The following is a 12,771-nucleotide window of genomic DNA, read 5'->3' on the forward strand; positions in this document are numbered from 1 at the left end:
GCAGGGCCAAAAATCTTGCGAATTACTTTCCTGTCCAATAGTACTAGAGCGGCTATATCTGATTGTTTGACTCTCCAGGTTCCAGCGCCATAGAGAAGACCAGAATGATGAGCATCTTGTAGATCATCCGCTCAATTGCGCACTTAGCCAAAAGTAGCACTTGTTGGCAAGAGTTATCATTCGCTTGATTTCCAGGCGTTGTTGCTGGTAATATCGGAACCAAGATATATGAAGTCATCGACCACATGGTTTTGCCCTCATTTATCGCCAAACGCATTTGTGCGTACTCCTTTTCAATAGACGTAAAAGCGGCGGCGATATCCCTCTTGGTATGGCCAATGAAATTGATATCCGCTGCATATGCAAGAAGCTGGACACTTTTATAGAAAAAAGTGCGAACCAAACATTCCATAACTAAGTTGATGAGATGGTATGACAATGAGTCAGTTTGTCTGAAATCTCGAACGGTATCAAAAGATTCGAAGAGGTTTTTTCCTATCTTGACGGAACTTTTTGTGCTGTTCAATGTCATTCTGCAAAGCCATATCACCTTAGAAGGAACATCGAACTCAGACAATATGTGCTAGAGTTGATCGTAAATCGGGCTATCAAAGACTGCCTTGTCATCGACGAACAGGTGGTGTATGTCGACTTGGTCCTCGTGGGTCTTTTCCAGAATCTGCCGCAGTGTGAATATTTGGTTGACAGTGGAGCGACCAGACCTGAACCCACACTGGTATGCTCTAATTAGGGATTGTTTAAAGTTTCAGGTTCACTAAACTAAACTGAAAATGCGTAACGCCTTAGTGAAAAATGTTATCAAAAATCAACGAGAATTTCGAGCCAAAGAACACTCACATTTTTTCAAGCTAATCTTTAATGGACTACAAAACTGCGCATTTAAGTTTTTTTAAATTCTAATTAAGAAAGTTGATCATTTCATGAAAATTTGTGGAGTTTTCATAATATTTATAAAGAGTTTTAAAGCTGGGTTCCAGGCCACAGAGATATACCGGGGAACTGCAGGGCTGACCAACTTATATAACTTAACTTATTATAAATTTGAATAGACTTTAAATAAGGACTTTAGTAGGGGCCCCCACAGGGCATTGTCTCATAGGAAATCATGCAGGGAGATTTCCGCTTTAGCTGTAGGAATGAAGAGGAGTTGGAAACAATTCAACACCTTTCTAAGAAGCAGGAACCGATATTTCAGATCCTACTTCTTAATAACTATGGATGATTTATACACTTTCGACAATCTTTTACGCTTTGTCCAAAGCTTTGGATGAGACAATCTGGAAGGACAAATGTAGTTCAGCCCTTGTGGTTCACAACGGACTCATTTCGTGGGATAAGTGACGTCATTGCCCTAACCTAACCTAACCAATTAAAAGATTCAAATTTTGTGATATTTGTTGTAGAGCAAAAATATTTTAATAAAGAATTTATGAAGGTTAAAAAAAATTAATTAAAACTGGCTAAAATAAAGTGCCCTTATGGTATAGACCATGAGTGTACGTACATATACATATATACATACTATAAATGGACGCATGTATGTACACAAGAGAGCCCTTTAGCTGTTTTTCTACAATTCCACAGCTATCATTACCGTTAATATTATTATTGGCGTAGTTTCATTTTATTTTATTTCATTTATTTTTTACTTGTTTTTCTTTTTTGCAAACCCGTAAGTTAGTGCGCGCCCCAGGATTGCTTTCACAGTTTGAAAAATGACGCGAGCTGGCTTCCGACGTACAAACTTGGCGCAACGCAGCAAGCACCAAGAAAAACGATATCGTTAAAGTAGCAAAGCGCGGAAGCGCATAACAACAAGCAAAGTTGAGTACTCAGCTACATTTAAGTGGAGTGATGCTTTAGAACTTGTAGCAGCGGAAGGAATTTGATTTTGGCAATTACCAAGCGCAAATGATTGCTTTGTTAAGGTACAATGCAAAATGTGGATGTGTATATATGTATCTACTTACTTATATATATATATATATATATATATATGAGCACTGAAAAGTACCAGCAGTAAACTGCGACAAGAAAATATTGCTCCTTAAAAGTTTTTGTTTTTGTTTTATAACTTATCTCACTCGACTAGCTTGAATTTTATGAATGCCGTAGCGTTTTTCAAATTTTATACTATACAAATATATACATATATATATGCATGTATATGTATTGCATATAATTGTAACGGCTCTGGTTTTTCAGCTTTTTAAGCAGCTTATGTATTCGCAAATTGGTAAATTTCTTTCGCACGCGACATGATTGGCCATTGGTCATTAGTGCAAAGTCAGCGCTTACATACTTTTATGAAATTTATAATTGCTTCATTATTTGTATTTCTCTAAAAATTGTGTTTTTTTATTAGTGTGCGGATAAAATGGTTCGTAGTATTATTTTCTGATTTTTATCTGAAATATATGCAGCTTGGCAGAACAACTTTCCATTCCCCCATATTTTTGTTACGAAAGTGGTTGAAAGCCCTAAAAACACTGCTTTTGGTAAAAAGAAAATATAAAAAATAGAGCTTATGCCTGACGCTTTAATCAGAAATTGAAAACTGACTTTAGTTCTTAAACTAAGACAGATGTCTAGTGCGCTTTCAATTTCTGTGTACCTATACGTGCCTTGCTCGCTACACGGCGTATACGCAATCAAACGCTGGCTGCAGTTGCATTTATTTATTTATGTGTTTAGGTGATCAAAATTTACACAGCCAACTGGTTTGCTCTTCATTCAAAGTGACGTAAAAGGTAAACTGTTTATCTGTTTAACACGCGGTTTGATATTAAGGAGCAAATTTAAAAAGAATGAATTGTAATTTTATATATTTGAAATAATAAAAAAAATTTATTTCGAAGTTTTTTGTGCGACTAAGAATCGAACATTCGATTCACACACATATCCATATAATAATTGGATCGTGAAATTAACCGTGCTCCCACTGCAATACACCTGGTGTGCCAGTGCAATATCTGCTGGAAGACTAGCCTGGACTAAGCCAGACGCGAGCAACCGTGTTTTGGTAATAAAAAACCCCCTGAACATCAGAAATCAGCGAACTCATTTCTGAATTTTTAAAGCTTACTTAACTAAATTAAATATCTGAATCTATTGGTATGCTTCTTCTAACATTTTACTTAGTTTTACATACATATACACTATTTTTAAAAGAGCTCTGCACAAATCTTGAGACGAAGGCTTTGGTACCCAGTACCCTAGAAAAATTTTAATGAAATAATTATTATCTATTTAAGTATGTAATTCGAGCTTGAAATACACACGAAAGTTTGTCAATGCCTAACGAAGGGTCACCGCTTTTGGAAAAAACTGTGTCTCTTATTTGGTGTTACATGCGCGCCACCACCGAATTATTGTCATGCACTAACACATTCGGCTATGGCGGTCGACTCCTATGCAATAAATAAATAAATATATACTACTGTGGGCAAAAAGTAAGGTGAATTTATTTGTCAAACTTCGCGGGATTAAAATTTCGCTCTAGTTATTTTTTTCATGAGTTGGCAGCACTGTTAATAACATCTGGACCAACTTTCATGTGAATGTCATTATTAGTAATATATTTACGCTTGTGTTTACCAAACGACCATTTTTCGATTTTTCCAATGTCTGATTTGATTGAGCAGAGAAATGCCATCAAATTTTGTTTCCGGAATGAAATTTCGGCTGCGGAAATGTTTAGCATGTTACAAAAGGCATTTGGTGATTCGACCATGTCGCAGAAAAATGTTTATAAGTGGTACAAAGACTTCAAAGAGGGTCGAGAACGTGTTGATAACTTGGAGCGCTCCGGACGACCATCGACGTCAACAGATGGCCAACACGTCAATAAAGTGAAGGAGTTAGTGCTCAAAAATCGTCGGTTGACTGTTAAAGACCTTACTGATATGATCGAAATATCAGAAGGATCTGTGAAAACCATTTTGAAAGACCAGAAAGAAAAGTCAAATCTCGTTTGGTAGCGAAAACTCTCAATTTCTTGGAAAAAAGTCGTCACGTTGATGTATGTGAAACAATGCTTTCAGACTATCAGGACAAGCTCAAATGCATCATTACGGGAGATGAGACTTGGATTTATGCTTACGACCCTGAAACAACCGACCAATCAAGCGAATATCGTGCTAAAGGCGAGGCCAGACCGAAAAGAGCACGTCAAAGTCGTTCAAACATAAAGGTCATGATGACAGTTTTTCTCGATTTTCGTGGTGTGGTGCACTATGAATTCCCTCCACCTGTCCAAACCGTTAATAAGGAATATTATTTGAGCATTATACGTCGTTTACGTAAAGCAATTCGTCTAAAAAGACCAGAATTATGGGCCAACAACTCTTGGTTTTTGCATCGCGATAATGCACCGTCTCACACTGCACTCGTTCTTCGTGACCATTTCGCCAAAAATTCCACGCATATCGTTCCGCAACCACCGTATTCGCCTGATTTGGCTCCGGGTGACTTCTGGCTATTCCCAAAACTCACGAGACCACTCCGGGGAACGCGTTTCGAGTCGATTGAGGAGATAAAAGCTGAATCGAAGAAGGTGCTGATGGCTATACCGGAAATGGACTATTTGGCATGTTTCGGGGATTGGAAAAATCGTTGGCATAAGTGTATTTCATCGAGAGGGAATTATTTTGAAGGGGATGAAATTGATTTACAATAATAACTAAAGATTTTTCATTCTACAACCAAATTCACCTTACTTTTTGCCCACAGTAGTATTTGGAAGTTTAATATCGAAGTATTTATTGTTAGGCAAAAACAAAACAGTATGTGAAATTTTTTTAACAGGAAGTTAAGGTAAAATCAAAAGCATGAAAGTAAATTACAATAAATTCACCTTTTAGTAAAAATGATTTTTTTCAATATTTAATTCATACTCATATCAACATAAGAGCACTCAAGAGATCTTATAAACATCCATGAGTATCTGACTCAATATTGAAGCAATATTCATACAGAATACAATATAATATCTTGCCCATGCTTGCTGAGACTTTTTGCCACCTCCGATACCTACTATTGCCTCCTTAAATATTATATATTCTTTTTCCAACACCCTGTATATATGAATCAGAAATTTTTGACTGTTTTTGAGTAAATATTTTGAGTGAGATTTGACCCGATTTATGCATTACTTTGCTTAAAAAAAGAGAAAATAATTTGACAGTTTTGACTTTAGTAAAACCGATTATGTATTACAGCGTTCTGAGAAGGCGGTAAAATAGGATCAATGGCACAATAGAAGATCCGATATGCTCTTCAATACTATGACGACTACGAAAAGCCCAGGCAGGTACCCAACAAAATGTTGGTCGTTTCTGAATACTATGCAGCATCAAATGCAGCTGCAAATCGCTGGTTTGAAAAATTCGTTTCTGGTAATGTGGGCGACAAAGATTGGACTTGTTCTAATAGGTCGATCGTTGAAAATGCCGATAAAATCTAGAAATCGTGATGTTGGACGAGCATAAGAAAATTCACTCTATTCCTCAGTAGCAGGAAACAGGAACCAGCAGGAAAGCCTTTTGGAGCCATTTGCATTTAGCTGATATTATGAAGAATCGCGATGTATAAGTGCTATGCAAATTAACGCAAAACTACCTTTTGAAGCTAATTTTTACACGCTGAAACGTAAGAAAATCGATCTACCTTGGAAGGGAATGGTAACTGGTAATGAAAAATTAGTCATATTCCAGGCCAATAGGCGGAAAAACGCCGCAGGTTTTAAAAGGAATAATCCACTGTGAACTGCTTGCCAAGTAATGAATTCAAGACTGGCGATTGACCAGATGTAGCCTACCATCTGCCATTACTACTGCTACTACTTTTACAACAACTTTTACAACAACGTTTACAACTACTGTCACTACTACCTCTGCTATTACCAATACTACTACTGCAGGCTGCGCCATCTTTTATGTCGGTATGAAAACATTGAACAACTTTGAAAAAAAAAATAACTGAGGTAAGTGAGGCTAAGTCAGGTATTTCTATTTAGTTTGGTTATTTACAATTTATTAAAACTATTTTTTGAATACAATATCAATCATGTGGCACCTTTATTAGCAAGCACAAACTGCGTTCTTTTCTGCGTTTGTTATCACCTTGTCAAGCATTTCGGGTTCCATAGCGTCGATTTCGGCACGAATGTTTGCCTTAAGGTGATCAATAGTCTGCGGCTTGTTGGCGTAAACCTTACTTTTCAGATAACCCCACAAAAAGAAGTCCGAGTGAGTTAAGTCCGGTGATCTGGGCAGCCAGTCGATGTCGCCTCTTTTTGACACTAGACGTCCCGGGAATTATCGTTGCAGAAATTCAATTGTTGCATTCGCAATGTGACATGGCGCACCGTCTTGTTGAAATCAGTAACCGTCTAAACCTTTCCCATGCATTTCCGGGCATTCGTTTTCTCGGTAAAAATTTGGCCCAATGATAGTTTTAGCGCAAATGTCGGCCCAAAAAGTTACTTTCCGGTGATGTAATGACGTTTCATGGATCTCGTGTGGTTTCTCAGTTTTCCAAATGTGGCAATTTTGTTCATTCACACTGCCAGAGAGGTTAAAATGTGCCTCGTCAGTCATTAAAATTTGCTTTCAAAAATTGGGTTCAGTGTTTACCACTCGAGCGACTGTTTGGCCGTATTCCAAGTGACGTGAATGGTCTGTCGACAATTTTCTTTATGTCAATTGCACTTTATAGGGAAACAAATTTATATTATCTTTTAAAGTGCACCGCATTGTGATTTCACTGACGACAAAATGCTGAAGCGATACGACACTGTTGGCTCCTGGGCAACGCTCTCCCTCACTGCTTCAGCAAGTTCATTTGAACGTCTTGGTCGTTGATGAACGGCATGTTGACGATCATCTAATGTCCTGTGCTCAAAAAAGTTCGACACCAAACGATGAATAGTATTGTTAGACGGTGCCTGTATGCCGCTGTACTCTTTGCGATATGCGCGTTTAGTTAGAACAATAGAACGACTATTTTCGATGTATAGCGTCAGTATTTCAGCGCGTTGTTTCGGTGTAGAGCGACCCATGGTTGAAATTTTACTGAATTGACGTATCTATCGGTTGGTAAATGACAAAGTTATTTAGCGTTTACATACCGACATAAAAGATGTCGCACCTTGTACTATTACTACTATTACTACTACATCTTACATATTAAACAAATGCAGTCGTCTGCCTATTTAAACGGAATTTTTTTACCAATAACTACTCATTCATTTTATTCACAGGAATGCTCGAAGCAGTTCCTTAATCTCTTAGGTAATTTTTGAATGATTCACCAGAAATAAAAAAAAATCTCTTTTATTCTAAACTTTTCATCCAACTATTTTTTCACATTTTCTAGGAAACAAAAGGATGCAGGAAAGTGCTGCGCTGTAAGTAAGACGTTAAAGTTAAAAAAATATTAAGCAGATAAAGTGCGTGACATTGCTTCACAGCTTAATGCCTCTACTTTCTCCTTGATAGGCTTTGCATGGTATGGAGTTAAATTCCATTCTAGCAAAGGGGAACTAACTTTGTCGTTTTTGAAGTAAATCATGACTGAGTTGAATTAATGGCTGGTTGTTTAACAGATGTTATATTCTGTACCTCAAAATTTATAGTAGTTTTGAGAAGAAAACTAGCAGAACTTTTGAAATAAATGCTCCAGTTTTTCGAACTCCATAATAAGTGGTCTCAATGGAACACCCTATATTACACAACTAAATATATTTATTCATATACATTTAATTGGTGTCTCATCCTTTATTAGAAGCTTGTCTGAGCTTCTTCTATCGTTTGTGGTGTGCGTCTTGATACTGTCGTACACTGGAGAGCCCTACAATTTTATGCCCACTTTGAATGACATACAATTTTTTTGAAATAAGTTTTTTCACTTTTGAAATGCCCTCACAGGCCTTTGTTTGCTGTTGAGCGACCGCTAATAGAAAACATATTTCCTATCATTTGATATTTCGTTTGCGTTGGTAGCTTCGAACCCGGACTAGCAGAATGATGGCCACTAAAAAATCTACTCGGCTATGGCGACCCCATGAGCTGCCACAAATCTTATATATTTTTAAGGTGCTTGAGTAGTGAATTCAAACTATAGTTTAATATTTATAATTTCTTCTACATTTTTAACTTTACAAAAGAAGCTCCAGCGAAATAACTATTTACTATTTAATCGCCCCACAATTTGACAGCTCTGAATTCTTTGCCCTGCGCTTGCGTAAATATTTGCATTCTCGTTCGCGAATTGTTTTTCTTTTATGCTTTTGTTTTTTTTTCCTTTTTTTGCTTGTTGTTTTTTTTTTTTGCTTTTGTTTTTTGTTTTTTTTTTTTGCTAAAGTTAGCACTGCGGCGTACATAATGCCCGCTGCCTTTTTATTACCATTTTGCAAGACTGCCGCTGGCAAGATACATACAGCTGTGTTCACAATAATAGCAGCGCGGGTTGTTGCAAGGTTCTGATTCTTTATTTAATTTTTTTTTTTTGCTTTGATATGAAAATATTGTACACCCACAACAAAACCGAAATATGAATAAAGTTTAAAAATTAAAATAGAAAAATTCAACAAAGCCATCAAAAGTTCAAACTTTTCAGGCAGAAAAATTTCAGGTACGCAGTTTTAACACCCATTAAATTTTAATATAATAAAGTGCAAGTTTCAATTGGGTGACAAATCGCGTTGCTTTTTGACAACCGCCTGCCGAGGGGCGATTGCTATTAAGAAAATGTTTTTATTAATTTTGGTTTCATCGAGATTCGAACCCACGTTCTCTCTGTGAGTTCCGAATGGTAATCACGCACCAACCCATTCGGTTACGGCGGCCTGAGCATTCATTGCATGGAAGAAAAGGCATAAAACTGCTCGCAAAGAAAATTTTCAAAAATTTGTGTGAATTTGGAGCAACCCATAGGCTCATAATTGTGCGTACTCGAAATTGTTCTAAGGATTCTGACTAAAAAGTTCGAAATTTTGTTGAATAGTTTTTCGGTTTTTATTTTTCTTTTTCGATTTTATATAAAGTTTAAAACTTTTATTTCCTTATTTTTTGCTGTAGTGTGAAATAAACAAATAAGTACTAAAATCTTTCCGACATCACAATCTGCTTTTTTTTTGTGAACACAGGTGTATGTACGAGTATAAAAATAGTAGCTAGTTGTAGAAGATTTGCGTATGCCCAGGCAATTCGCCATGGCCCCTTATTAATTAAGTGTAAATTTTTTCATTTCCCTGCTCCCAAGTGGCACTCGAGTTCATTTTCATTTGCGTTTTATCTCAATGTTCCTTCGCTTTTTTATTCCTTCACTGCATCTTTTTAGTAATTTAAATTTTTTCTTCACACTTTTCGTGGTCTTCACCGTTCAGCGCGTATCCTATGCCCCAGCTGGGTGCTGGAAGTTAATAAGCCATTGTGTTTGCAAACAACGAAAGCTCGAGCTCTAGAGATTCAATTGATGTTGTTGGCCCTATGCCCAAAGGGTTAAAGCAACGAAAGCGCAAGAGGCCAAATGAGGTTTCGATTCAGTTGAATTGGCGCGTCAGGCGCGAAGGTACCAGCGGCGCATGCACGTGTGCTCTTCCGATTTTCTTCTTCTTCATTTTCTGATTTACCATCTATATCCGTCGTTTCTTTTCAATTTAGCATCTACTTCTTTCATGCCTATTTGCGCTTTAAAGTGCAAGTTTCTGTGAATGGCGCATAATTTTTATTGCCCAAATTTTAACTTTGTATGCTTCTCCATTTTTTTCTCTACCTAATTCTCACAGCATATATTTACTTTATTACCATTTTGGAGTCTATTTTTTCGTCTCTTACACATCAACATTTAAATTAATTGCTTCTGGTTTATTGCGTGTGCTTAGGGTTATGACTTTCTTAATGGAAATCTTCCGCCCTCGCCAGATATTTGGTTTTTTTGCATTTTATTGCGTATAATTTACATTGTAAATGCATATTGAATTGAAGTAAAAATATGTACTTAAGTTCCAAATGAATTGAGTTCCCTTCTTCTTTGGGAAGAGCAGAAAAAAAAATTTGTTTGTGAAGTTAAAGTGCAGCTAATCTGTTGCCAAGCAGCTGAAATTGGCAAAATAAGCACAGCTGTTTTGCTCATTATCTACAACTCAGTATCAGACAGAGAGATTTGCGGAAAAAACGCTATCTTTATTTGTAACTTGAGGCACCTTTGTGTGCTGCCTTTCAGCTTTTACCACAATAATTCCATTTTTGCTTCTATCTCATCCCCATTCACAGTTTTAATTTCCTAACGTACATAAAGGTATTATGTGAATGTAACAGGAGCGGATTCAAGGGCGCAGAACGGGGCTAAGTGTCAAAAAAAAAAAATTGTTTGTTCTAAATTAAAATAAAAAAATATAAAAAACAAACTACGAAAAAAAAACTACAAAAAAAAAAAATAAGAAAAAAATATTTTGCTGCTGCTTATTTAACCAGTGTACTATTGCACCAACGATGTATTACTTATAACTTTATAATTTTGAGATAAATACTTTTTTAAGTAAAGTGGATGAGTCCTGCATTATGTACTTATGAAAGAAATGATCAAAAAATTAGTTCCTGACAATTAATTTGAACAATGGACTTAATTTATAATGACTTTTGGATTTGATAAGCAGTCCGCCGACAATTTCTGTTGCATTGCAAATAGAGAACTCTTTCAGTAAAGTGCTTGAATAAAAGGGTCGGTATTTTCCAAAAAAGCCTCTAAGCGTAGTCTTAGCAAATCTATTTGCAATCTACTTTGCTTTGGCTCAAGTTCCGAAAATGTCACAGTCGCGCGGGTTAGCTTGCGGTAATCGGGAGTGGACTCATTTGGCGTTTCGAAGAGTGAAACTTTAGTAATTCCATTAAATAAATAAATACTTTAGAATTCGGTTTTTTTAGTTTTAATGAAGTAAGTTCAATAACAAACTACCGATTTTTAATTAAATATTACTCTCGAAACAACTTACGAATAACAAAAAAAAAACCGAATTTTGTCCACTCATAAATTTAATAGTTCAAACCAAACTATTTTTTGATTTTTGAATCAATATCATTTGGACTGAATAAATGTTATTCGTCGTTGTTATGATAGGCAAAATAATTTTTAGCATAGTAATAATAGGTAGGTGAAATGGTTGGAGATATTCGGCATATATCCACTGCGACTATGAGCTACATAGTTCATTCGATCAGCCCAATTTTTGACTACTTTTTCCAATAAATTTGGCCGTATGGCGTCAATGGTGACTTGAATATTGTAATGTATGCTGTATGCCGAGTTACACTGTGTTGTTGGAACCAAATGTCGCCGCTGTTTAGCTGATTAATTTTCGGAAACAAAAAATTCAGTCAGCATAGCTCGATATCGCTCGCCATTCACCCTAACGTCAGATTCTTCTCCATTCATAAAGAGAGAAGGACGTTGATGCCGCCAGTTCTCTATGCGGTTCGAGAACAGGAACAGGTTTACTTTTTTCAAAATAAATTTCCACAATTTGAAAGCAATGTTCTGGTGTAAAAGGATTCAAGATGAATTGTTTCACTGAACAGAAATGCCAACACAGTATGCCGTTCTCAGCTGTCAGGCCTCGATATCGATATCGATAATTCTCATCCAGCTAAAAAAATACCCGATATTTTTTAAGGAAGTGATGCGGACTTTAGACAGAAATTGAAATATCGACTAACCAAATAAATGAAACAGTAATAAACTTTGCCTTTTATTTAAATCCCGGGTTTGAGCTGAAGCCATTGAAAATAATACATATTTACTATTTGACAGCCAAAAGCAAAATCAACAACAAATATATATGTACCTTAGGGCGGGTCGATTTAAAAATCGCTCATTGCTCTAAAACGAATTCTGATGTCCCCCAATTTGGGTCGAACGAAAAATCCCACTTTGACCCATTTAGAGTGCTCCAATCGAGTCGAAATGTATGACCGACCCCCACTAACTTTGGACGGCCGATCCACCCATGCCAGTGGAACACCCCCTGGAACTCCACTGGGGGGTTCCCATACAATCATTTCAGACATCAGAATTCGTTTTAGAGGTATGGTTCCTTCGGCAAAGTTTCTTATTTTGATCCCTAGAATATGATTTTCACAGAGCAATGGGCGATTTTTTTGCCTCCCCACAAATCGACCCGGCCTAATGTAGCTATAATATGATAAATATTATATTTCATGCTTCATTATCCAATAACCAGTAATTTTATGACATAATTTAGAAGGTGGCGCAAAAATTAATCATCCATATTAGTTTTCGAATAACTTTTGTACTAAATAAAAAAATGATATTGAGTGCTGGAGATTTTTATTTTGACCTTTCTTTACGCCCTCCATTGTTTGTCTGTTTGTTTACTGCAGCTGTTTAGTTCACAAGTGTCGAGTATGTTTGGCGTACGACGCCATTTACAAATATTATAAAACTTCTGACAGGGTGAATAATTCCTCGCGATCTTGTATAAATATTTTATTTAAAATTTTATTTTATTTTTTTACAATCGTGAAAAGACACAAAAACTCTTTTGCCCACCATCATCTCCCCTCATGAGCCCACCACTGTGTTGCGCATATTGAAGACGTCACTATGGAGAATAGTCAAGCTATTTGTTTACAAATCTTTTGAGCAGCGAATTATTCCCGCTAAACACTTATGCTTTACCTTAACTTGAGGCATGCTTTATGAAAAACAACAGAAAACCCCAAATATCAT

The 12,771-nt window shown here is 36.4% G+C and overlaps 1 protein-coding gene across 1 annotated transcript in view; it reads right to left on the reverse strand.

Annotated features, from left to right (window-relative positions):
• LOC129248188 (insulin-like growth factor-binding protein complex acid labile subunit) overlaps nt 1-12,771 on the reverse strand; it is a 62,229-nt gene that overhangs the window by 7,848 nt on the left and 41,610 nt on the right. The gene's annotated exons all lie outside the window — the stretch shown is intronic.

Source organism: Anastrepha obliqua, chromosome 5 (assembly GCF_027943255.1).
Source record: "Anastrepha obliqua isolate idAnaObli1 chromosome 5, idAnaObli1_1.0, whole genome shotgun sequence".
Classification (NCBI taxonomy): domain Eukaryota; kingdom Metazoa; phylum Arthropoda; class Insecta; order Diptera; family Tephritidae; genus Anastrepha; species Anastrepha obliqua.